Source organism: Dermochelys coriacea, chromosome 3 (genome assembly GCF_009764565.3).
Source record: "Dermochelys coriacea isolate rDerCor1 chromosome 3, rDerCor1.pri.v4, whole genome shotgun sequence".
Classification (NCBI taxonomy): Eukaryota; Metazoa; Chordata; order Testudines; family Dermochelyidae; genus Dermochelys; species Dermochelys coriacea.
In genome coordinates, this window is record NC_050070.1 from 181,678,499 (window position 1) to 181,703,022 (window position 24,524).

The window sequence follows — 24,524 nt, forward strand, 5'->3', positions numbered from 1 at the left end:
CTGAGGTACACCACTATTTACCTCTCTACATTCTGAAAACTGACTATTTATTCCTACCCTTCGCTTCCTATCTTTTAATCAGTTACCAATCCACAAGAGGACATTCCTTCTTATCCCATGACAGCTTACTTTGCTTAAGAGCATTTGTTGAGGGACCTTGTCAAAGGCTTTCTGAAAATCTAAGTACACTATATCCACTGGATCCCCCTTGTCCACATGCTGTTGACCCCCACAATGAATTCTAGTAGATTGGTGAGGCATGATTTCCATTTACAAAAACCATGTTGACTCTTCCCCAACTAATTATGTTCATTTATGTGGCTGACAGTTATGTTCTTTACTATAGTTTCAATCAGTTTGCTTGGTACTGAAGTCAAGCTTCCTATAATTTCTGGGATCACCTCTGGAGCTATTTTAAAAAATTGGACTCCATTCATTTGGTACAGAAGCTGATTTAAATGATAGGTTACAGACTACAGTTAGTAATCCTGCAATTTCACATTTCAGTTCCTTCAGAGCTCTTGGGTGAATACCATCTGCTCCTGGTGACTTTTTACTGTTCAGTTTATCAATTTGTTCCAAAGCCACCTCTAATGACAACGTAATCTGCAACAGTTCCTCAGATTTGTCACCTAAATAGAATGGCTCAGGTTTGGGAATTTCCCTCATATCCTCACCAATGAAGACCGATGCAAAGAATTCATTTAGTTTCTCCGCAATGGACTTACCATCCTTGAGTGCTCCTTTAGCATCTTGATCGTTCAGTGTCCACTGGTTGTTTATCAGGCTTCCTGCTTCTGATGTACGTAAAAAAAATTGCTATTACTTTTTGAGTCTTTGGCTAACTGTTCTTTAAAGTCTTTTTTTGGCCTTCCTAATAGTGATCACTCTCCTTACAGTGTGTATGATAAACCCATTGTTTCATGTTCTCTGTGTGTGTGTATATAAATCTCTCCTCTGTTTTTTCCACCAAATGCATCCGATGAAGTGAGCTGTAGCTCACGAAAGCTTATGCTCTAATAAATTTGTTAGTCTCTAAGGTGCCACAAGTACTCCTTTTCTTTTTGCGAATACAGACTAACACGGCTGCTACTCTGAAACCTCTAATTATATTGTTACACTTCATTTGCCAGAGTTTATGCTCCTTTCTATTTTTCTCACTTGGATTTAACTTCCACTTTTTAAAGGATGCCTTTTCGTCTCTCACTGCTTCTTTATTTTGTTGTTTAGCCACAGTGGCACTTTTTTGGTCCTCTTACTATATTTTTTAATTTGGGGTATACATTTAAGTTGAGTGTCTGTTATGGTGTCTTTAAAAAGTTTTCATGCAGCTTGAAGGGATTTCACTTTGGTACTGTACCTTTTAATTTCTGTTTAACCTAACCTACTCATTTTTTGTAGTCTCCCTTTCTGAAATTAAAGGCTACAGTGTTGGGCTGCTGTGGTGTTTTCCCCACCACAGGGATGTTAAATTTAATTATATTATGGTCACTATTACCAAGTAGTCCAGCTATATTCACCTATTGGACCAGATCCTGTGCTGCACTTAGGACCAAATCAAGAATTGTCTCTCACCTCTTGTGGGTTCCAGGACTAGCTGCTCCAAGAAGCAGTCATTTAAGGTGTCAAGGAAATTTATTTCTGCATCCCGTCCTGAGGTGACATGTACCCAGTCAATATGGGGATAGTTGAAATCATCCATTATTATTGAAGTTTTTTAAATTTTTTTATAGCCTCTCTAATCAACCTGAGCATTTCACAATCACTATCACCATCCTGGTCAGGTGGTCGGTAATATATCCCTACTGCTATATCTTTATTATTAGAGCATGGAAGTACTATCCATAGAGATTCTGTGGTACAATTTGGTTCATTTAAGATTTTTTACTTCATTTGATTCTATGCTCTCTTTCATGTATAGTTCCCCACCAGCATGACCCGTTTTGCCTTCCGATATATTTTGTACCCAGGTATTACTGTGTCTCATTGATTATCCTCATTGCACCAAGTTTCTATGATGCCTATTATATAAATATTCTCATTTAATATGAGGTGCTGTAGTTCACCCATCTTATAATTTAGACTTGAAGTATTTGTATATAAGCATTTTAAAAACTTGTCACTTTTTTTTAGCTGTCTGTCACTACATGATTTAATTGAATGGGACTCTTTCATTTGACTGTTTCTCATCATATTCTACCTGTATTTTATCATCTTCCATTCTCTCCTCTTTACTAAGACATAGAAAATCTCCATTAATACATCTGCCCCTAAGGGATGCTTCTGTCCAAACCACATGCTCCTCCGCACTTAGTGACTTTTCCCAGCCCTTAGTTTAAAAAACGCTCTATGACCATTTTAATTTTAAGTGCCATCAATCTGGTTCCATTTTGGTTTAGAAGTGGCCAGAAACCAGTAAATCAGCAGTATATATGTAGCTAGGCCTTGCATGTTTGTATACGGATAGCAAACACTTTTATCAAGGCCCCAAATATGTCTTATGTTGTTTCTTCATATTGTTATTGCTTTGTAAAAAGCAAAGGAAGCAATAATTGGCAAAGAGGTGGGATCCTAATCCAGGAATACAGTGGAATAGAGAATGACGGTTTCAGCCTAGTGAAAGTAAAAATAAAAAGGAACCTACAGCAAACAGCCACTGGACTGTGAGTAAATTGCTCATTGAGACAGAAAAGGGTTTTGCCTGGCTGTTTGTGGAAAACTGACTTGTTTGACACAGATCAGTACACAATAGTTTTTCCAAGACTGACCTAGCCCAAGCCTGCCTACAAATGGAGACTGAAGACAGTGACAAGAAGCACCTCATGATTAACACACAAAAGGGGTTATTTTCTGAGATGAAAAATGGAACTTCTATTACACAAAAAATACAGAGATTTCAAATTTGGTTTTGTCCCAAACTGGGTCAAAATGTCAAAATCTTGGAATTCATCATAGGTTATTTCAAAGGTTATTCTCACTGTTATTTGAACAATATACTGGTCATAATAGTTAGTGAAGTGCGACTTGAGAACCTTCAAAAGGTGCTTGCAAGTCTGTGCCTAGAGCAAACAAGGAAAAATGTGATTTTTTTCAAAGATTCAGTTACATATTGTGTCCCTACCATTGACAAAGATGGTTTATATAAATGACAAGTCAAGGGTGAAGCTGTCCTTAAGGCACCCCAGTCACAAAACATGTCACAATTATGCTCCTTTCTGGGGATTGTCAGTTATTGGCATAGGTGCTAGCCTAACATGGTGACAGACATCCCCTAAATGAACTGTTACACAAGAGAAATAAATGTTAGTGGAGGCAATACACCAAGCCTTTTGATGACACCAAGAAACTTGTAGCATCTGAAAGGATCTTTACACAGTACAATGCAACTGTGCCTATGAAATTAGTTTGAGACTTGTGATAATACCAGTGAGCTTCATGTTCGTGTTTCTGCTATAACTAACTCTAACAGTGCAGAGCAGAAAGATGTTGCAACAATGTTAATACAGCTATACCAGGAAGTAGACCCTGCCAGAAACTGTTGTGATGTCTATGATATGTTATACAGGGAGCAGTTGTAAACCATCTCTCAGACTTTATTTTTAGCACATTGTATATTTAGTAGTTTGTGATAGTAATGCATTTATCACATTTTTAAATGTCCTTTTACATTAAAGGGTGAGGTTTATGTGGTGAATAGGAATACTATAGTGTCCCTTTAAATTGTCTGTGAGCCCTGTAGCAGTATTCCCTGTGCTCTCTGTTTGAGAAGCCATCAGAAATATATGTATGTAGATAGCTCTGGCATGTTTGTATATAGTTAGTAAACATGGTTATTTGGAACCCAACTGCACCAGTGGGGTTTCTTCATATTATTATTGTTGTGTAAACAGTAAAAGAAACAACATAATATCCAATTTGCGTTGGTGTAAATGACTATATAAGATGCTGGGGAATGGCAAATATAGCCCTTAACATATGATATGCAGAATATAATGAAAGCAGTTAGAGTCCAAAATGAATGCACAGCCAAATATTTCTTTAAATGGACCAAGACTTAAATACAGAGCCTGCAGATCTTCATTAACATGAATAATCTTGTTGATTTCAACAGAACTACTTGCATAAAATTTTACAGGATGAGATCCAGATTTCATATTGCCCTGTGCTCCTAACTGGAGGTAAAAAGAAAAGGAGTACTTGTGGCACCTTAGAGACTAACAAATTTATTTGAGCATAAGCTTTTGTGAGCTACAGCTCAATTCATGAGAGGCTCATGAAAGCTTATGCTCAAATAAATTTGTTAGTCTCTAAAGTGCCACACGTACTCCTTTTCTTTTTGCAAATACAGACTAACACGGCTGCTACTCTGATAACTGGAGGTAGTTCACATAGCGGAGTCTGGTCACAAGCATAGTTTCTATAGTACACCTCATCATTTTAGCAATTCCATCATGCTCAATGAACTGAGACTCATCATCCAGCAACTCTGCATTTTAATTGCTGGTTTAGAAAGGATCTATTTCTTACTCATTTCTCTTCATTCTAGATCAATATTTTCAATGAATGCATTTTAAACAGGCTGTAAAGTACATCAGAGTTCATACACGGAAATATTTTCATTAGTGCAAATTAGGCAACTAGTGCTACTGGAAATAGAAAGCTACTGAGCACTTATTTTTCATCACAACTTCAGTCAATCTGTGCTGGACTCTGATCAAAGCACACTGACTCCAGATTGGCTTACTTCTCCACAGAAGTTGAAGACATTGGGCCTAAGTCAGCTTTTCTCAAACTGGGGTCTGCGGACCCCTGGGGTCCATGAGAGTACTCCAGGGAGGCCACGGGCCCTGCTGATCAACTCCTTCCTCTCCCTCCCTCAACTCCTCCCCTTCCCTCCCAGCACCTCCTGCATGCTGCTGAACTGCTTTCATAGGTTTGATGGTAATGTTATTGTAATGATTATAGCAATGTTATAGGTTGTAATTTCATGTATATATTATGAGGCTGAAAATGTATCCTCATGGCTTAAAGCAAGCCCAGGCAAAAACTCTCCAGAAGCAGAGGGGCAGTTCACACCTCATCAGGACATGTATGGAACAAACCCAGCCCAGCCTCACAGGAACAAAGGATCTATTGGATTCTCGAGTGAGTCACCCCCCCTTCCTTTGGTCAGTTTGGGACTGCAATGAGGTAATGCTCACCTGATTCTGAAGGGGGAGGGCAAAGCCAAGAGGGAAGAAAGGACATAATAAAAGGGAGAGATGTTTGCCATGCTCTTCCACCTCCATCTACAGACATCACCACCAAGTGACTGAAGCGCAGATCAAAGGAGAGAGCCTGGCTGAAGGGCAACCAGCCAGTCTGTGGTGAGAAACATCTAAGTTTATAAGGGCACTGGAAGAGTTAAGATCAGCTTAGAATGTGTTTTGCTTTTATTTCATTTGACCAAATCCAACTTGATATGCTTTGATTTATAATAATTTATAATCTATCTTTGTAGTTAATAAATCTGTTTGTTTATTCTACCTGAAGCAGTACTTTTGGTTTGAAGCATGTCAGAGACTCCCCTGGGGATAACAAGTTTGATACATATTCATTTGTTTGTTAAATTGGTGAACTCATATAAGCTTGCAGTCTCCAGTGGGCATAACTTGACACTGCAAGACAGAGGTTCCTAGGGTTGTGTCTGGGACCAGAGATATTGGCTAATGTCATTCGGTTGCACAATCCAAGGAGCAGCTTACATGACAGAGGCTTTGCGTGAACAGCCCAGGAGTGGGGGTTCTCATAGCAGATCAGGGTAAGGCTGGCTCCCAGAGTCAAGGATTGGAGTGACCTAGCAGATCACCAGTCCAGATAACACTGGAGGGGAACATCACAGTCTCCAAAAAATGTTTAATCAAAATGGGAGTTCTTGGGTTGCTAACGTTTGAGAACTGCTGGCCTAAGTCATTCCTGGGCTGTGATCCCTTCACATTGGCTTTTCCTCAAGCTATGTTAAGCTGTGCCAAGGGCTGACGCAACTCTGCTACTCAATTCAGCATGGTGGGAACAAAGGTGGCACATGGTCATCTTCCCCACCTCTGGGCCTTGCACTGGTTTTTACCTTCAGACAGGGATAAATTGGGTCCAGTTTGCCAAACTCAGAAGTGTGTCTGAACTGGGGTAACTTACACCTTCTGGTGTCTTCAACATGTGAGTTTCACTAAAAAAACCTCAGTGTGACCCAGTTCAATGCTGTTGGCCTCATAACCATTTATTGCTGGATAATTGATACCTCCTAACCAACTCTGAATTTGGCCCACAGAGTCTAAGAGCCTGCCCCAAATACTACTGAAACCCATGTGTGAATTACAGTGGCTTGAATTCACTTACAGACTCATGTCTGAGTTTTGTCCATTGTCTCCACAGAACTTCCACTCATTACCATATGCCCAAAGTATGAGCAACTCATCTCTGTACAGCAGTGCTGCACACTAGCCTCCAAGTTACTGAGTTGGCTCAGATAAAATGCTTTTAATCTTCTGTTTTTCACTTCTTCTGCACCTCTCTTGCTTATTTATTTTGGTTCAACAGACAATTATTTGTTTTCTTTTCCTAAGCTCACACCAATTTTTTATTCTTGTCATAGATAGATAGATATTTGTATTTGCCACTAGCAAATGTGAAAAGAACGAGGAGTACTTGTGGCACCTTAGAGACTAACAAATTTATTTGAGCATAAGCTTACATGGGATAAAACCCATTTCATCGGATGCATGCAATGGAAAATACAGTAAGAAGATATATTTATACACACAGAACATGAAAAAATGGGTGTTGCCATACACACTATATTGATAGCGATCAATTAAGGTGAGCTTATCAGCAGGAGAAAAAAACCTTTTGTAGTGATAATCAGGATGGCCAATTTCCAACAGTTGACAAGAAGTTGAGAGTAACAATGTGGGGTGGGGGGGGAGGAATAAGCAAGGAAAAATAGTTTTACTTTGCATAATGACCCATCCACTCCCAGTCTTTATTCAAGCCTAATTTAATGGTGTCCAGTTTGCAAATTAATTCCAGTTCAGCAGTATCTCTTTGGAGTCTGTTTTTGAAGTATTTTTGTTGTAATATTGCGACTTTTAGGTCTGTAATCGAGTGACCAAAGAGATTGAAGTGTTCTCCGACTGGTTTTTGAATGATATAATTCTTGACATCTGATTTGTGTCCATTTGTTCTTTTACGTAGAGACTGTCCGGTGTCACCAATGTACATAGCAAAGGGGCATTGCTGGCACATGATGGCATATATCACATAGATGTGCAGGTGAATGAGCCTCTGATAGTGTGGCTAATGTGATTAGGTCCTATGATGGTGTCCCCTGAATAGATATGTGGACAGAGTTGGCAACGGACTTTGGTGCAAGGATAGGTTCCTGGGTTAGTGTTTTTGTCGTGTGGTGTGTGGTTGCTGGAGAGTATTTGCTTCAGGTTGGGGGGCTATCTGTAAGCAAGGACAGCCCCTCAACCTGAAGCAAATATATATATTCCTACTGTATTTTCCACTGCGTGCATCCAATGAAGTGGGTTTTAGCCCATAAAAGCTTATGCTCAAATAAATTTGTTAGTCTCTAAGGTGCCACAAGTACTCCTCGTTCTTTTTGCTGATACACATTAACATGGCTACCACTCTGAAATCTAGCAAATGTGACTTTCTGATAAAGTAAAATTCTTTGCAAAGCCATCTTCAAAATCATGTCAACTCAGATATTTCAAGGAGAAACTTTAACTGACACAAATCCAAGAATCCCTTTTCTGAGACTGCCATTTCCTGAATAGGGACTAAGTTAAGATTTGGAATTTATTTCTGTCTAACACTAAATTCCTAATGCATGTCTTTAAAAAACAACACCAAAACATTAAGATGTTGTCAGTATTTGATAGCAAAAAAAAAATAAAATAAAATAAAATAAAAAAACCAAGAGGAAGAAGATAGTAAGGAGGTTGGATTTAAAGATTTTGGATCAAACCCTTAACATATAAGACCAATTGTCTATGAACCACTAGCAGTCTAGGGAGCTGCTTCTATTGCAATGGTGAAACATTGGTCAGCATTCAATCAGGGACACTTTCTGACAGTCTAGGCCTCTGTTAGGATCTCCATTTCCTAAATAAATTAAAAGCAACAATAACTTATCTGTACCTTACCTACCACTCACATATTTCTAGAGCACTAAGTACTATACAGTCTAGACACTCTACAGTATGGCTACTTAATGCCTAGTGATGGATTGCATGTACGTCTTATGTCTGACTGGATACTACTTTTTTTTTCTTTTGCAAGTCATCCCTCCTTGTCAATCATCTATTCATTAGCAAGCCAATCAAACGATATATTACACACTGGCACATCTGTGAGAATTTCCTAGCATGGATCACTGGCATTGTATGCAGCTTCCATGAGTTTTCCTGCCAGAATGTTCCTGCACCACTGCTGTATCGTTTCAACACACACTGATGCAGGATTGTCATTTGAACTATCATGTCACCTGCCATGAGTCATGCTCCTTTCTCCCTCTTCCCCTCCCCAACACCATGAGCTTGTTTGTTTTCTCTGTTACCCTTACCTTACTTTGTCATGTCAGGGAAAGGCTGGATGGTAAATATAACAGATGTTATATTTCCTACATCTAGAGTTGTGAGAAAACCTGCTGCTTCAAGTTGAAGACATTTATGTGAACTATAGCTTCAGTTTTTTTTTTCATCAGCTTCGAAGCCCTAACCTATGAGAGTACCAGATTCACTAAGCTAGCAGAGAGGTGTAAATTACAACTTCCCCTGGATCAGCCAGTACTCCCTCCATTTCTTTTGCTGTGGAAGGGCAGCTTTAAAAATTTGCTGGGACACAGGCTGATGAAGTGGATACACTGAATCTCTCAGACTTTTCAGGTTTCAGAGTAGCAGCTGTGTTAGTCTGTATTCGCAAAAAGAAAAGGAGTACTTGTGGCACCTTAGAGACTAACAAATTTATTTGAGCATAAGCTTTCATGAGCTACAGCTCACTTCACCGGATGCATTCAGTGGAAAATACAGTGAGGAGATTTATATACATAGAGAACGTGAAACAATGGGTGTTACCATACACACTGTAACGAGAGTGATTACTTAAGATGTGAATATAGACTAACACAGCTGCTACTCTGAAACTTATTACCAAAAGGAGAGCGGGGCGGGGGGGGAACCTTTTGTAGTGATAATCAAGGTGGGCCATTTCCAGCAGTTGACAAGAATTTCTGAGGAACAGTGGGAGGTGGGGGGGAATAAACATGGGGAAATAGTTTTACTTTGTGTAATGACCCATCCACTCCCAGTCTCTATTCAAGCCTAAATTAATTGTATCCCGTTTGCAAATTAATTCCAATTCAGCAGTATCTCGTTGGAGTCTGTTTTTGAAGTTTTTTTGTTGAAGAATTGCAACTTTTAGGTCTGTAATCGAGTGACCAAAGAGATTGAAGTATTCTCTGACTGGTATTTGAATGTTTACAATGCCCACTTTGCTTCTCTACAAGGGAAAAAGGACACTAAACTATCTAAACTACTACATGCCACAAGGGGCCACAAGAGTGGTTCCCTTAATCCATCCAGCAATACTGTTAATCTATCCAACTATACTCTTAGCCCAGCAGAAGAATCTGTCCTATCTCAGGGCCTTTCCTTCTGCCTCTTCACCCCCACAAACATGATACAGTTCTGTGGTGACCTAGAATCCTATTTTTGACATCTCCAACTCAAGGAATATTTTCAACACACCTCTGAACAACATACTAACCCACAGAGACCTTCCTACCAAGATTACAAAAAGAAAGATTCTGGGTGGACTCCTCCTGAAGGTTGAAACAACAGACTGAACTTCTACATAGAGCGCTTCCGCCGATGTGCACGGGCTGAAATTGTGGAAAAGCAGCATCACTTGCTCCATAACCTCAGCCGTGCAGAACACATTGCCCTCCACAGCCTCAGAAACAACTCTGACATCATAATCAAAAAGGCTGACAAAGGAGGTGCTGTCCTCATCATGAATAGGTCGGAATATGAACAAGAGGCTGCTAGGCAACTCTCCAACACCACTTTCTACAAGCCATTACCCTCTGATCCCATTGAGGGTTACCAAAAGAAACTACACCATTTGCTCAAGAAACTCCCTGAAAAAGCACAAGAACAAATCCGCACAGACACACCCCTGGAACCCCAACCGGGGGTATTCTCTCTGCTACCCAAGATCCATAAATCTGGAAATCCTGGACGCTCCATCATCTCAGGCATTGGCACCCTTATAGCAGGATTGTCTGGCTATGCAGACTCCCTCCTCAGGCCCTATGCTACCAGCACTCCCAGCTATCTTTGAGACACCACTGACTTCCTGAGGAAACTACACTCTGTTGGTGATCTTCCTGAAAACACCATCCTGGCCACTATGGATGTAGAAGCCCTCTATACCAACCTTCCACACAAAGATGGACTACAAGCCGTCAGGAACAGTATCCCCAATAATGTCACGGCAAACCTGGTGGCTCAACTTTGTGACTTTGTCCTCACCCATAACTATTTCACATTTGTGGACAATGTATACCTTCAAATCAGCGGCACTGCAATGGGTACCCGCATGGTCCCAGTATGCCAACATTTTTATGGCTGACTTAGAACAATGCTTCCTCAGCCCTCGTCCCCTATGCCCCTACTCTACTTGCGCTACACTGAGGACATCTTCATCATCTGGACCCATGGAAAAGAAGCCCTTGAGGAATTCCACCATGATTTCAACAATTTCCATCCCACCATCAACCTCAGCCTGGACCAGTCCACGCGAGAGAGCCACTTCCTGGACACGACGGTGCTAATAAGCGATGGTCACATAAACACCACCCTATATCGGAAACCTACTGATCACTAATCCTAACTACATGCCTCTAGCTTTCATCCAGATCACACCACACGATCCATTGTCTACAGCCAAGCTCTACGATACAACCACATTTGCTCCAACCCCTCAGACAGAGACAAACACCTACAAGATCTCTATCAAGCATTCTTACAACTACAATACCCACCTGCTGAAGTGAAGAAACAGATTGACAGAGCCAGAAGCCCGTTGCCAACTGTGTCCACATATCTATTCAGGGGACACCATCATAGGGCCTAATCTCATCAGCCACACTATCAGAGTCTCATTCACCTGCACATCTACCAATGTGATATATGCCATCATGTGCCAGCAATGCCCCTCTGCCATGTACATTGGTCAAACTGGACAGTCTCTACGTAAAAGAATTAATGGACACAAATCAGACGTCAAGAATTATAATATTCAAAAACCAGTCAGAGAACACTTCAATCTCTTTGGTCACTCGATTACAGACCTAAAAGTTGCAATTCTTCAACAAAAAACTTCAAAAACAGACTCCAAAGAGATACTGCTGAATTGGAATTAATTTGTAAACTGGAAACAATTAACTTAGGCTTGAATAGAGACTGGGAGTGGATGGGTCATTACACAAAGTAAAACTATTTCCCCATGTTTATTTCTCCCCCCACCCCCCACTGTTCCTCAGACATTCTTGTCAACTGCTGGAAATGGCCCACCTTGATTATCACTACAAAAGGTCTCTTCCCCCCACCCCTGGCTCTCCTGCTGGTAATAGCTCATCTTAAGTTTCAGAGTAGCAGCCATATTAGTCTGTATTCGCATTTTAAGTGATCACTTTCGTTACAGTGTGTATGGTAACACCCATTGTTTCAGGTTCTCTATGTATATAAATCTCCCCACTGTATTTTCCACTGAATGCATCCGATGAAATGAGCTGTAGCTCACGAAAGCTTGTGCTCAAATAAATTTGTTAGTCTCTAAGGTGCCACAAGTACTACTTTTCTTTCTTCAGACTTTTCAAAGAACAACATCCTTTCCTAGCTATTTGCTACTGCTCCAGTCTTCCCCTCAAGATAGACTTCCCACCTCAGAGTCCCTCACCTGGGTCTGCCCACTAGTGCCTGAATTCACCCACACTGCTGGGTTATAATAAACACCAGTAAGGGAAGGAAAGTTCAGTCCATACTGCTGAGTCTCACCTTATTTTGGGCTGAAATAGGCTCAGACAGCAGTGTTTTGGATCTGTATATGGCAAGACCTCAACTGGCATGTTTTTCCTTTCCAGGGAAAAACCCAAACAGCCCCTTGTTTTGTGATTGTGACACTGGCCTGTGGTCCTGAATTCAGAACCCATAGGAAAACTCTCCTTAGGGTACCTTACAAGGAAGTGTAGTTGACATCTAAGACTAGACATAGAAATGAAATAAAAGGAAGAACATAAGGTCAATATGTGGCTTTTCTGCGACCAGAGATCAGAGCAGAACAACATGGGGAGGTTGAGATCCAATCACCCCACAGCCTGAAGCAGGGAAATTAGGGCAGACTGGGACCGGCACAAGCTCAGAGGTAGTACTGAAGCTGTTCAGAGGTGAAGAGAGTCCACCTACCTTGTGTCTTTTTTTTTCATAGATACTAAGGTCAGAAGGGACCATTCTGATCATCTAGTCCGACCTCCTGCACAGCGCAGGCCTTATATGAATACACTCCTCTGAGCTTCTCACATCAGTTGTAAGATGACTACTTACATAGTTACAATCTTTAATACATGCAAATGGTGCAGTAAAAGGCTCCTATTATATTCTTGAATGCAGTATTTCAATGGTGCAGTGAAAGGCCTTGATAATTACCTGAAGCCTATTAATCGCGCCCACATTATAGTCTGGAACCCAGTATCTAGGCAGTAGTTGGCTGTCGATGTAATTTTGAGTGCTATATAATCTCTTTTAGAGTGGAGAAAACCAGTTCAGAAAAAATGAAGGGAAAGATTCCACTTCCAGTGTGAAACACAATCTGCAAACATGGGCACAGTGTTCATGGAAGGACCCTCTTGTACCGTGGAATGCAGGATCTGTGCTGGAAATACTGAGTCAGTGGCAGGCTCCTGTTGGATTCAGTAATGCACCATACGTGTGGAGACAGAATCAGTGTCTGACATTCTAAATTGGGATCCTCTATGAAGAGTGCCCTGTTTGCTGTTCAGAAGTCGACTTCTTTGGGAATCACTCTCTTTCTTATTATCATGAATACATCTGGATGCTGTAGAGATTGGATGTCACTCTGATGGCCTTTAGAGGGCAGGGATGGGGTAGTCAAGATATGACCTTCTATTTTCTGTTTCAAATCAGAGTGTTCTGTAGGCAGGAGACCACACAACTGGATTTTATCAGTCTGGACACTGTGTAGCAATTAACCCACTGGATTTTGGAGAATCTGGTTTGTGCAGACAGAGAACTATAAAATAATCCTGTCTCTGTCATGTTCTGTTCCCTAATTACAGGGAGACAGGCCCTCTTAAGGGCTTCAAAGGCTCTCCACCAAGGTCCCAAAGTATTGTGATGAACAGGCAGCATCCTCCATTCATGCTTCCCCCATCCTCCAGATTGCTGTTGCTGCCTGCCACACCATGCATTGACCTTTCACAGGCCCACAGCCTCATTCCCCCTGAAATTTCAGGCACAAACTGGCTGAATTATCACAAGAACAGAACAGCCAAGAACCCAAAGTGGAATTCTACCTCCTCCCAACAGTTTTAGATTCCAGCTCACAGATCCGGATCCAGAGAGCTTAATCTGAATTACCCCAAATTTGCAGGAGGAAAGGTAAGAGAACTTGCAGCACAAGGGCTATAAGTGATGCAAGTCCATAAACAAGCTCCTTGCCTCTCTGCAACACTTGAGGTCAAGGGCTCTATGTAGAGATGGAGCTGAATCAACCTCCTGGATACAGTCACGTATGATTTTACTTTGATGGTATTCAGAATGTGAACTCAGTTTCAAATTTTGCAAATTGGCACCAATCTAGAGCTCTGATTTGGACCTTAGGATGTTGTTTTTTAATATTCAGATCTTCATCCATATTTCATGATGAGCAGTTTTATCTTCTATGAATAGCCTGCTTCATACCTGTACTCGTATTCACTCATGTCTGTGAGCTTACTAAGTACTTTCCCCTGAAGAAAAAGCACAAAGCACTGCATAGATGAATGACTTGCACAAATTGCTTCTCAGACAGGATTTTCCTATCCTGTCAGATGCTTTTTCTCAGCACTAATTTATTTTTTATTCAATATTTTAATGTCAGTTTCACCACTTCCTTAGTGGCCTTAGCATCAGCATTCAGCTCCAGGGAGCCATTTCCTACAGTTTTTATGAATACCACTAACTCAGCTGTTAAGTCAACCTTCATGAGCAACTTCTTCTGATTTGCTTCACTTTGGAAGCTAGATGCTAACCTGTCACGCACTACATTATTTAAATCTGTCTCACACTTGAGGTATTTTGATAGAGTCTTTAAGACAGCAATATTCTGTGTGACGGTTTCACCCACTTCCCAAGATTGTTTATTTAAATGATATTTTTCAGCTGTAACCACTACATTAGGAGACAGGCATTGCTGCAATTTTGTTACAGTTTCCTCAAATGATTTTGTAGCTGGGTTACCTGGTGCTGTCAACAGGTCATTTGCTTTCATAGGTTTGATGGTACCATATACAAGATTAAGTAGCACATGGTTTATTCATTTTCCTTATTGTTCAACTTACTGGGATACGTTTTGAATGTGTCCATTCATGGGGTTATATGCACAGCCTCTAAACTATGTTAATATTATAGAGATATTATAGATATAATATTATAGTGCTGCAGCATTAACTGTTTCTGCTATACAGGACCTGTCAAATATTGCTAACAAGGACCTTTATACCACACTACCTTAAAAAATACTGCAAGTAACAGGGAGTCAGTGAAGACAGAGAATGAAATTGGACTTTTTAAGTGGTTGCAACCTTATTAGAGCTTTAACTCAAAATCAAGGACCAGATTCTCAGCTGGTATTAATCAGCAACATTCCATCAATCTGTCTTAGCAGCAGTGAAAGAGGAAAAGCAAGTGTTTTGATGATCATATTCAAAACATCCTAACATGTCCCTATTTTAACCCACTCTATTGAAATACATTTTGCAGCAACAGAAAGGGGATCGGAGTGAGGACCAGGACGAGGACTACTTCCACCTTATGCTTCTTTTTATGGGCATGTCCCTTCCTCCAAACAAAGGAAGGCTACCATTGATCAGAAGGCATTGTGATGCCACCACAGAAGTTTAGTGCACAGGTCTCAGTCCACACTTTGCAATCCAGGGACATCTGATGGCTGGGTCTCCTTTACTGGCATGCTAAAGATACTTCAGTATGTCTTATTAGCCAGTAATACTCTCTGAAGTAGAGATGGCAAGAAAAGTGTCAGAAGGGCTGAAGTCAGTGAAGTTAGATCAGTGATTAATTTATTGAACAATGGTCTTATGTGCTCATGTTATCATTGCATTCTGCACTCACTCCATTCTTCTAACCTTAGTACCTCTCCAAGTCTTAGTAAGAAAAATGCTTAAAAATGATGAGTTAATTGTTTTAGTTCCTAATGCAACTTTCCTGTTTTCCTCTCTTCAGCTTACTTCCCCTTTGACTTTCATATTTGGGTCTCAAAATGAAGTAAAAATTAGAACAATTTTCCCTTTTGAAAATATTAAAAGATGTTGGGCCTGATTCACCTCCATGTTATTCTAGCTTTTTCTCCAGTGTTATAGAACTGGAGTAACAAAATCATGAATGAAGCCCAGACATGCTTTGAAGAAACACAGACCATCCATTTGGATTTCCTTAACAAAATGCTTATCTTCTTTTAAACAAAGAAAATGCTTTCAACGTGTGAGAATCAGTCTACCCAACTTTCTGGCAGTAGCAGCTCCCAAGATGTTCTTCTGTACATTTGTCTCCAAACTGATTGATTAAACTCATGTACAAACTAGAATATTAGCTACAATAGGTGCATCTAGCTAATTCTCTCAGAACCCTCAAGCCAATAGTAAGAGGGACACATGGGCTGACATCATGGCTCCACTGACATCAGTAAGGGTTTTGCCAGAAATTTACCTATGAATTTTGGTTTTTCCAGTATGAACATACTAAGAATTAACCTGCTAGTTTCTGGAGTAACTCACTGTAAAACATAGCCATCTCATTAGGAATGTAGCCTTCAGCATCTCCTTCCAGAAATGTAAATGTCCTTCCGATATTCAAATTTCCATGTTTGTGCCTCATGCTGGTGGCCTGAATAGACAGGAAGATTGTCAGGAAGACCAAGCCTATCAGATAAAGAGTAGAAAGCTTGCAAACTTGGGAGGACCTATTCCCTGGTGCTCACTGGCAGTGTGAACAGTTTGCTGCATTTCCATGCAAACTGTTATCACCTTCCCTAAATAAGGAATGCATCACTGGCAAATAAACACTGAACTAGCTTCAGTGTGCTGGTAAAGACAGTCAGTCATCATGGTTCTTAGAATGGGTAGAGTATGTGGAGCTGAAGGGATAGAAAAGAAGGCAGTGGAGTTTATGGGTAAACCAGAAGGGCCCTGGAAAATGCACAAGTCTATATTCACAAACACTTATTTCTACCTCCCAGATCCCATTTATGCATGTACATAAAAAGAAACAGACCAGAGAACTGAAAAATTGAACCTAATCAATAGATTGAGCTCTGACAAATTCACATAATTAGTTTGGGATCTCATGTATTGAAATTAAATGATCCTGTACAACAGAGAGCACTATGTAGACCGGTAATGGGCACTGGGCACATCTCAGAAAGCTAAAAGAAGCAGCTAAAAGTATGAATGGTTATCCAAATTATCTGCATCACTTTAATTAGCCTGTATAACTGGGCTGTACATTTCTGGTAATTTCTGGTTAGAGTTAGGGTAGTGATGAGGATATACTTTTTAGATATCTAGTTCAACCACAAGTGTTTGGGCTTGATGCAGATTTTACAGGGGGAAATTCTATGGCCTATGTTATGACTAGCAGATCATAGTGGTCCCTTCTGCCCTAATACAATTATCTTTTCCATTGCACTTCCATTTCTGGTCCTGATCAGAGTTATCAGGTAGTGAGATGATGTTGTATGCAGGGGAAATAATTTAACATTTTAAAATCTCAAATAGGGTTGTGTTTGAGGTATGGACAGAAATTCAGGTTGGGTCTTTTTTTATCTGAACTAACCATCCTAATAATACATGGAATTCTCAAAGTCATCCAGAAAAGCCATGCACATCCACAGCAACACTGCTGGCTTATCCTCTCCTTCCTATTCCATCCAGTGGAATCCTCAGCACATTTCCAATTCACAAACTTGAAAAAAAACATTCTGCAAAGCTAGCCTTAGAAATCCTTCTCCTAAGAAATCCTTGAAAGAAAATCCCCTTTACTGCTGTTAGTTCTAAACACCCATGTGGTGCGTTTGTGTCTAATTGCTACCAGGGTCTCAGAGATTAGGGATTCTCAAACAGAACTTTAGGCTATATCTACACTATAAGCTAGGGGTGTGATTCCCCTGCTTATGTACAGATACTTGCACTAGCCCTCATTGAGCTGGCACGAGTATAACTAGCAATGAAGCCATGGAATCGGCAATGGAGGCACAGCTCAGCCATGTTAAATACAAATGCACCTGAAAACATGGGTTCATACTTGGTGCAGTTGAGACGTACCACCACCACTGCTACCCATGCTACCACAACCAAACTACTCTTTATATTCATGCTACCTAGATGAGAGGTATATGCAAGCAAGGGAAGCACATCCCTAGCTCATAGTGTAGCTGTAGTCTCAGGAGGGCTTTCCTTATGGCCAGTTGGGAAAGATAAGTTGAATCTTTGTTCTATTGCAACATGACCTCACAGTGCAGAAAAGGTTGAGAACCACTGTAGAGAGGAATGAAATAATGACAAATGAATGGCTTCTAAAGAAAAATAATGCCTTAAATTACTCAAAGAACTTAATTTCTGTCCTATTTTTCTTACTGTTTCAGTATGTTGGTATCATTGTTTTATACCATAATGGCAGAATCAGGATAGTCACTGGTTATCTGCCCTACCCAAGTTTACACAGGCAGCCATGGGAATTCAGACGTGGATTTGTCAGGCTCTATGATACCATTTTCATGCTCTTGTTCCCTCAGTGACAGTGGACAGTCTTGGTGTAATATTTTGATCTGTTCCTAGCCAACACCAATTTGAATGTAACAGGCACAGAAACGTGGCACTCAGCTTGAAGATAAGTACAGCGCAATCTGATGGCATTATGAATAAACCACTGGGAAGAGGAAACCTCCTTTCTTCTTTTAGCACCCTTTTCAATGGTACTACATGAAGAGAGTGTAGAATTGATATATCATACTAATCACCAGTGGCGGCCCTAGACTAGCTGCCGGCAACTGGCGCCCAAGGGGAATCATGCACTTGGCACCCCCAACCCCCAAACCCTAAAGGCAGATCTACGCTGAGGTTTTTGGTAAACTGGGAAACATTTTTCCCTTTTTTTCCTTTTAATGTTTTTTAATCATTCAAAAAAAACCCCAGAGGCTTAATTATTCCGTTTGTCCATCCATCCATCTGTCCAACCAATGTTTCTGAGATCAGATAAAATAAAGACATGAAATTTTCAGAATAGATTTGTACACAACAGCTAGATGATACTTCAGTCTGATTTCAAATAAAAATGCATTAAAATGTTAATTTTAATTTTTATTATTACAAATCCAAAATCATACATTATGCTATCCTGCTTTAACTCTCATTACCACCACATCCAATATAGAAAGAAACAAGAAAACTCTTCAATGAACTTTAACCTGTATTTACAAAACACTCCGAATAAAAAACATTCTGTGCTCTTAAAACATGACTTTTCTTGCTTTAAGTTTTGAAAATTCAGTCACTAATTCTTTTAGATCCAGTTTTCCAACTATTTCATGCTCTATTGACATTGTGGCAAGTCCAACCAGTCTCTCTTGCACCATTGTTGAACACAGATATGTTATTATGTTATTAGAATTGATATATCATACTAATCACCAGTGGCGGCCCTAGACTAGCTGCCGGCAACTGGCGCCCAAGGGGAATCATGCACTTGGCACCCCCAACCCCCAAACCCTAAAGGCAGATCTACGCTGAGGTTTTTGGTAAACTGGGAAACATTTTTCCCTTTTTTTCCTTTTAATGTTTTTTAATCATTCAAAAAAACCCCCAGAGGCTTAATTATTCCGTTTGTCCATCCATCCATCTGTCCAACCAATGTTTCTGAGATCAGATAAAATAAAGACATGAAATTTTCAGAATAGATTTGTACACAACAGCTAGATGATACTTCAGTCTGATTTCAAATAAAAATGCATTAAAATGTTAATTTTAATTTTTATTATTACAAATCCAAAATCATACATTATGCTATCCTGCTTTAACTCTCATTACCACCACATCCAATATAGAAAGAAACAAGAAAACTCTTCAATGAACTTTAACCTGTATTTACAAAACACTCCGAATAAAAAACATTCTGTGCTCTTAAAACATGACTTTTCTTGCTTTAAGTTTTGAAAATTCAGTCACTAATTCTTTTAGATCCAGTTTTCCAACTATTTCATGCTCTATTGACATTGTGGCAAGTCCAACCAGTCTCTCTTGCACCATTGTTGAACACAGATATGTTATTATCAATTTTAATTTTGAGAAGCTACGTTCCCCACTAGCTATGGAACCCGGCAAAGTTAAAAAAATGTGTAAAGCTATAAAAATGTTTGGAAAACATCTGTGAGTTTATTTTCACAAACTTCTTCAGGAGTGGAATGTTTCTTAAGTCGTCTTGAAAAAACCGGAAGATCTTTTGAATTTTCAGAGTTAATGCTGACTCCAGTTTTATAAAAAATTCTCTTATCTGTTTTGCTGGTTTTTTTTGCAAGCTGTGGATATCATATAGAAAGCCAAATACTGACTCTAGCTGCTTCATCTGTTGAAATCTTTTGTCAACCAAGTGAATAGCAGTATCAATGACTGCGAAGTAGAAATTCACTTTGAACCTTTGCTTTGGGTTCTCAATGGGTGTGTCTCTTCCTTTGTACAAAAACTGCTGTTTCTTTCACCGAATGTGAACTGGCTCTGGTTCAAATTCTGTCGGAAAGTCTATTTCTTCAGCAAGCTCGAGAGAATCTACCAGTTCTTTTGAACCCTTCATCACTTCTGAATTCCTCCAGACTATTTTTAGTTTGCTGCAGTTTTTGAATACCAGAATATATGTTCAAGTTATTTTCCTGAAGCTGCTTACTAGTGAGGTTAATCTCGAAAAGGATATTATACCACAAAATGAGTGAAGTCACAAATTTGAACTTGGAAAGGCCATTTGCAAGAGCTTCTGCATCTGAATGTGCCATATCGCCTGATGATCCAGTAAAGGTAGTATCATCAGACATTTCAATTAGGGCATTGTAAATTTTTCGAAGTTCATAGAGAAGAGGCTTCAAAGCATCAATACGACTCTCCCATCTTGTCTGACTAAGTGGTTTCACAGTTAGGGAATTCATATGGTGAGTCAGAATCTCCTAACAGTGTGTTGAGCCTGAGAAAAACACATAAACACGTTGCACCAGGTCAAAGAAACTGCTTGCCTCCAAACAGCATCTAGGAGCGTCATTGACAACCAAATTCACAGACTGCGCACTGCAAGGAACAAAAAAAGGACCAAGGATTGATTTTCACCATTTTCCTTTGCACATCATTGTCTTTACCCTTCATGTTACTCCCATTATCATAGCCTTGGCCACATAAGTTTTCAACAGATAATGACATTGTTTCAAGCTCTTGTAGAATAGTTTCAGTTATAAATGCTCCAGTCATCTCCTTCAGTTGTACAAAACCCAAAAAATGTTCCTTTATGAGCACTTCAACATTATCTTCATCTGCAGACATTTCCATATCCACAAAACCAATGATCATCGTCATTTGTTCAACATGACTCACATCTGGTGTACGGTCCAGTATTATTGAAAAGTATTTTGCAGAATGGGCAGCTTCTGCAGTTTTCTTTTTAATGGCGTTTACTAGGATTTGAATCAGTTCATTCTGCATATTTTTTCCTAAGTAATGAACCTGTGTTTCAGGATCAGTTCTTTTACGTGGATGCTCCTTCATGACTGGTTCAAACAAAGCTAGGTATTCAACAAATTTTAAAAAGTTTCCATTACCTGGAGTGTATAATGTTTCATTTCTACCGCAGCCATGGAATGATAATATTTGCCCACCGAGAACTCTCACTAAAGCGATCAGACGCTCTAATATTTGTTGCCAATATTCTTCTTTTTCCTTGATCACATGTAAATTTTCTTCGATAGTTTTTCTTTTTTTCTTTTTTTTCTTTTTTCTTTTTTTCACCGAATGCATCCGATGAAGTGAGCTGTAGCTCACGAAAGCTTATGCTCAAATAAATTTGTTAGTCTCTAAGGTGCCACAAGTACTCCTTTTCTTTTTGCGAATATAGACTAACACGGCTGCTACTCTGAAACCTTTTTTTCAATCATAATTCAAGTTCTTTCAAATTTTGAAAGCATTCCAAATCTTCTGTCCTTCTTTCATGTGAAAAGAGAATTGAAGAAATGTTTTCCCAGTCCTTCAAACCATTTTCAATAAGTGATATACCAGTTGCTTGATTTCTAAACAACTTGTAGCAAAAGCAAAACACAGAGTCCTTCGACACTGAATATTGTAACCAATTTCAATGAATTTCTTTCCCATTAATGAGTTTCCTCTTGAATGCTGAGCAGATAATTTCCTTTTATTTCCATCCTTAGGGAAGAGAAATTCATGAACTTGTTTGGATCCATGTTCCATAAGAATTTGCCATACACTGTCATCACATCTGGGCCACGAAGCTGGGTCCCCATATGGTAACTTGTTTGTAACGTCCTTATCCTTTCTTCCTTCTACTTCATTGACTTCAATTTATGCATGTGTCTCTGAAGGTGAATAAATGTTCTCCTCTTCCATATCAGTCTGATGCCATGAGCTGCCTTCATCTAGAAGTAAGTTGCCGTCATCTTGAGTCTCCAAGCTGCTTTTTTGTGGATGTGAGCTACCCTCATCTCGAAGTAATATACCTTCATCTTGATGTTCCAAACTGCTTCCTTGAAGATGTGAGCTCATCTCCTCTCCAAGTAAAATTCCTTCATCTGGATGCTGTGAACTGCTTCCATCGTTATTTGGATTAAAGAGAAGATATTTCAGGAAGGATCTCTGCTGTTTTGCTTGGTCCTTTTCCTTCTCAGCCTTTCATTTATGATACTCAGCTCCTGAGTGTTTTCTTTTTCCTAATTCTACCATGGGGCATTTGAATTTTTTTATGTACTGTGCTCCTGACTGCAAGCATTGTAGTGTTAATGATGGCTGACATATCACATGGTTGGCAATTTAAACTACATTGCAGCCATGTCTTTTCACTGCTTAAAGGTTCAATGATTAGTAACATACACTCACTTACCTATTAAAACAGTTAGGTACAGCATTTACATGGAAACAAAATTACCTTTTTTGACATTATAAACCTACACTGATTGTTTGGAAAGTAATCCCCTTCCTCACAGTTACCCGCTTGGAGTGTGACATCATCACTTCTATACTCTATTAAGCATTAACGCTGTTACTTTTTTTTAAATGGACCTTATTTATTACATTTGAAGCAGTTATAACAAAGAAAAGTTCATAATTATACAGCCCGATAATAATGCCAAGGTTTAATGACGCTTAAAGATGCTCACATTTTGGATTTATAATGCTGAAAGACGTTATTCTTTATTCTTTAGCACCAAGAAACACAATTTCCTACAGTATTTGCTTGATTCTTAACCATCTACCTGCGACTTGTGTTAAAAAGACCATTTGACATGTATCAACTTTTGATATCTCCGCTCTACATGAATTTCCGGCTACTGATCTTGATCTATATTCGAGTTAGGTGTCACTAGCATTGCAGCGGATGTGTTTCATTGTGGTTGAGTTATTGCTTATCAAAATTGCGGAGTGGGTCATCTTGACCCTACGTCACAAATTGAAAAAAAAATCACTAAAGTATTATTTATTTTTGCAGTAAATACAAGATTTGACACATTAATAAATTCTCAGAAATGTAGAGAAATGAATTATAATTCATATTCCCTCCGTATGCACATGGGAATTGAAATAATGACATTTTTTTATTTTATTTGTATTTTTTTTCATCTTTTTCATTTTTTTATTTGATTTTTTTCCTCGAATTTGGCGCCCCATTTAACTTGGCACCCTAGGCGACCATCTAGTTCACCTATATGGCCCCTGCTAATCACACTGATCTGTTGCCTATAAAGAACTAAGCACTTGTGTACACGGTGCACTCTATGGGGATATAATTTCTAAAGCACATTAACATGTTGCACATTAATTGGTCCACATAGACACTGCTGATGCTCACTAAAGGTTCCCTAGTATGCTGTAATGTAGTAGTGTTTCAAAGAGCAGTACATTAAAGCACACCAATAGGATCTACATGGACCAATCAATGTGTAACATGTTAGTGGGCTTTAGAAATCACACCTTCATAGAGTACATTAAGATGTAATGAAGACAAGCCTAAGCAAGATGTCTTTATTTTTACACTGAATACTAAATTCAAAGGAAAATTTTTAATTAGAAGTAATATGCTATATTTAGATATTTGAAAACCATTTAAAACTTTTGTTAGGAATTTGCAAGAAGCTGGCTTATGCCAGCAATGAAGAGTCACACCACTTATATTCATATTGCACAGTGATATCAGAGGGCAATATCATTTATTTTGCTACAGCATCTGTCTTACACTTTACAGCAAAAGGAGAAAAAGCTATTTAAAAAGTGGAAGGGACTCATTAAATTCCAGATTGATCAGGCAACACAAATGAAGGGTTAAGGGCAAAAGTGGAGGAATGAAATGAGTGAGAAAATTAGATATGAAGTCATATTTGATAAGAGAGGTACATGTGTGTGCGCACACACACAGTAATGAAGCTTTTAAGTAGATCCATGCCCTGCACCAGATTTATTAGTCTGTGAATGCCATTCAGTAGCACTGAGTTTCTGTTTAAAAATAAAGATTTTCCCTTTCTGCACAAAAAGTGGAGAGTTTATACTGCAGGAGTGTATGTCTATTTTTAACATTATTTACTGTTACCCTGTACCCTTCCCCTATCTTTCTATATCCACTTCTTGTCTCATACTTGGATTGTAAGCTCCTTGGGGCAGGGACCCTCTGTTCTTTATGTGTACAGTACCTAACACAATGGGGCCTTGATTTTTTGACTGGGGCCTATAAGCACTACCACAATATAAACAAATGTATGGACAAACAAACAAACAAAAAAACAATACTCTTGAACATAAGAACATAAGAAAGGCCATACTGGGTCAGACCAAAGGTCCACCAGCCCAGTATCCTGTCTACCAACAGTGGCCAGTACCAGGTGCCCCAGAGGGAGTGAACCTAACAGGTAATGATCAAGTGATCTCTCTCCTGCCA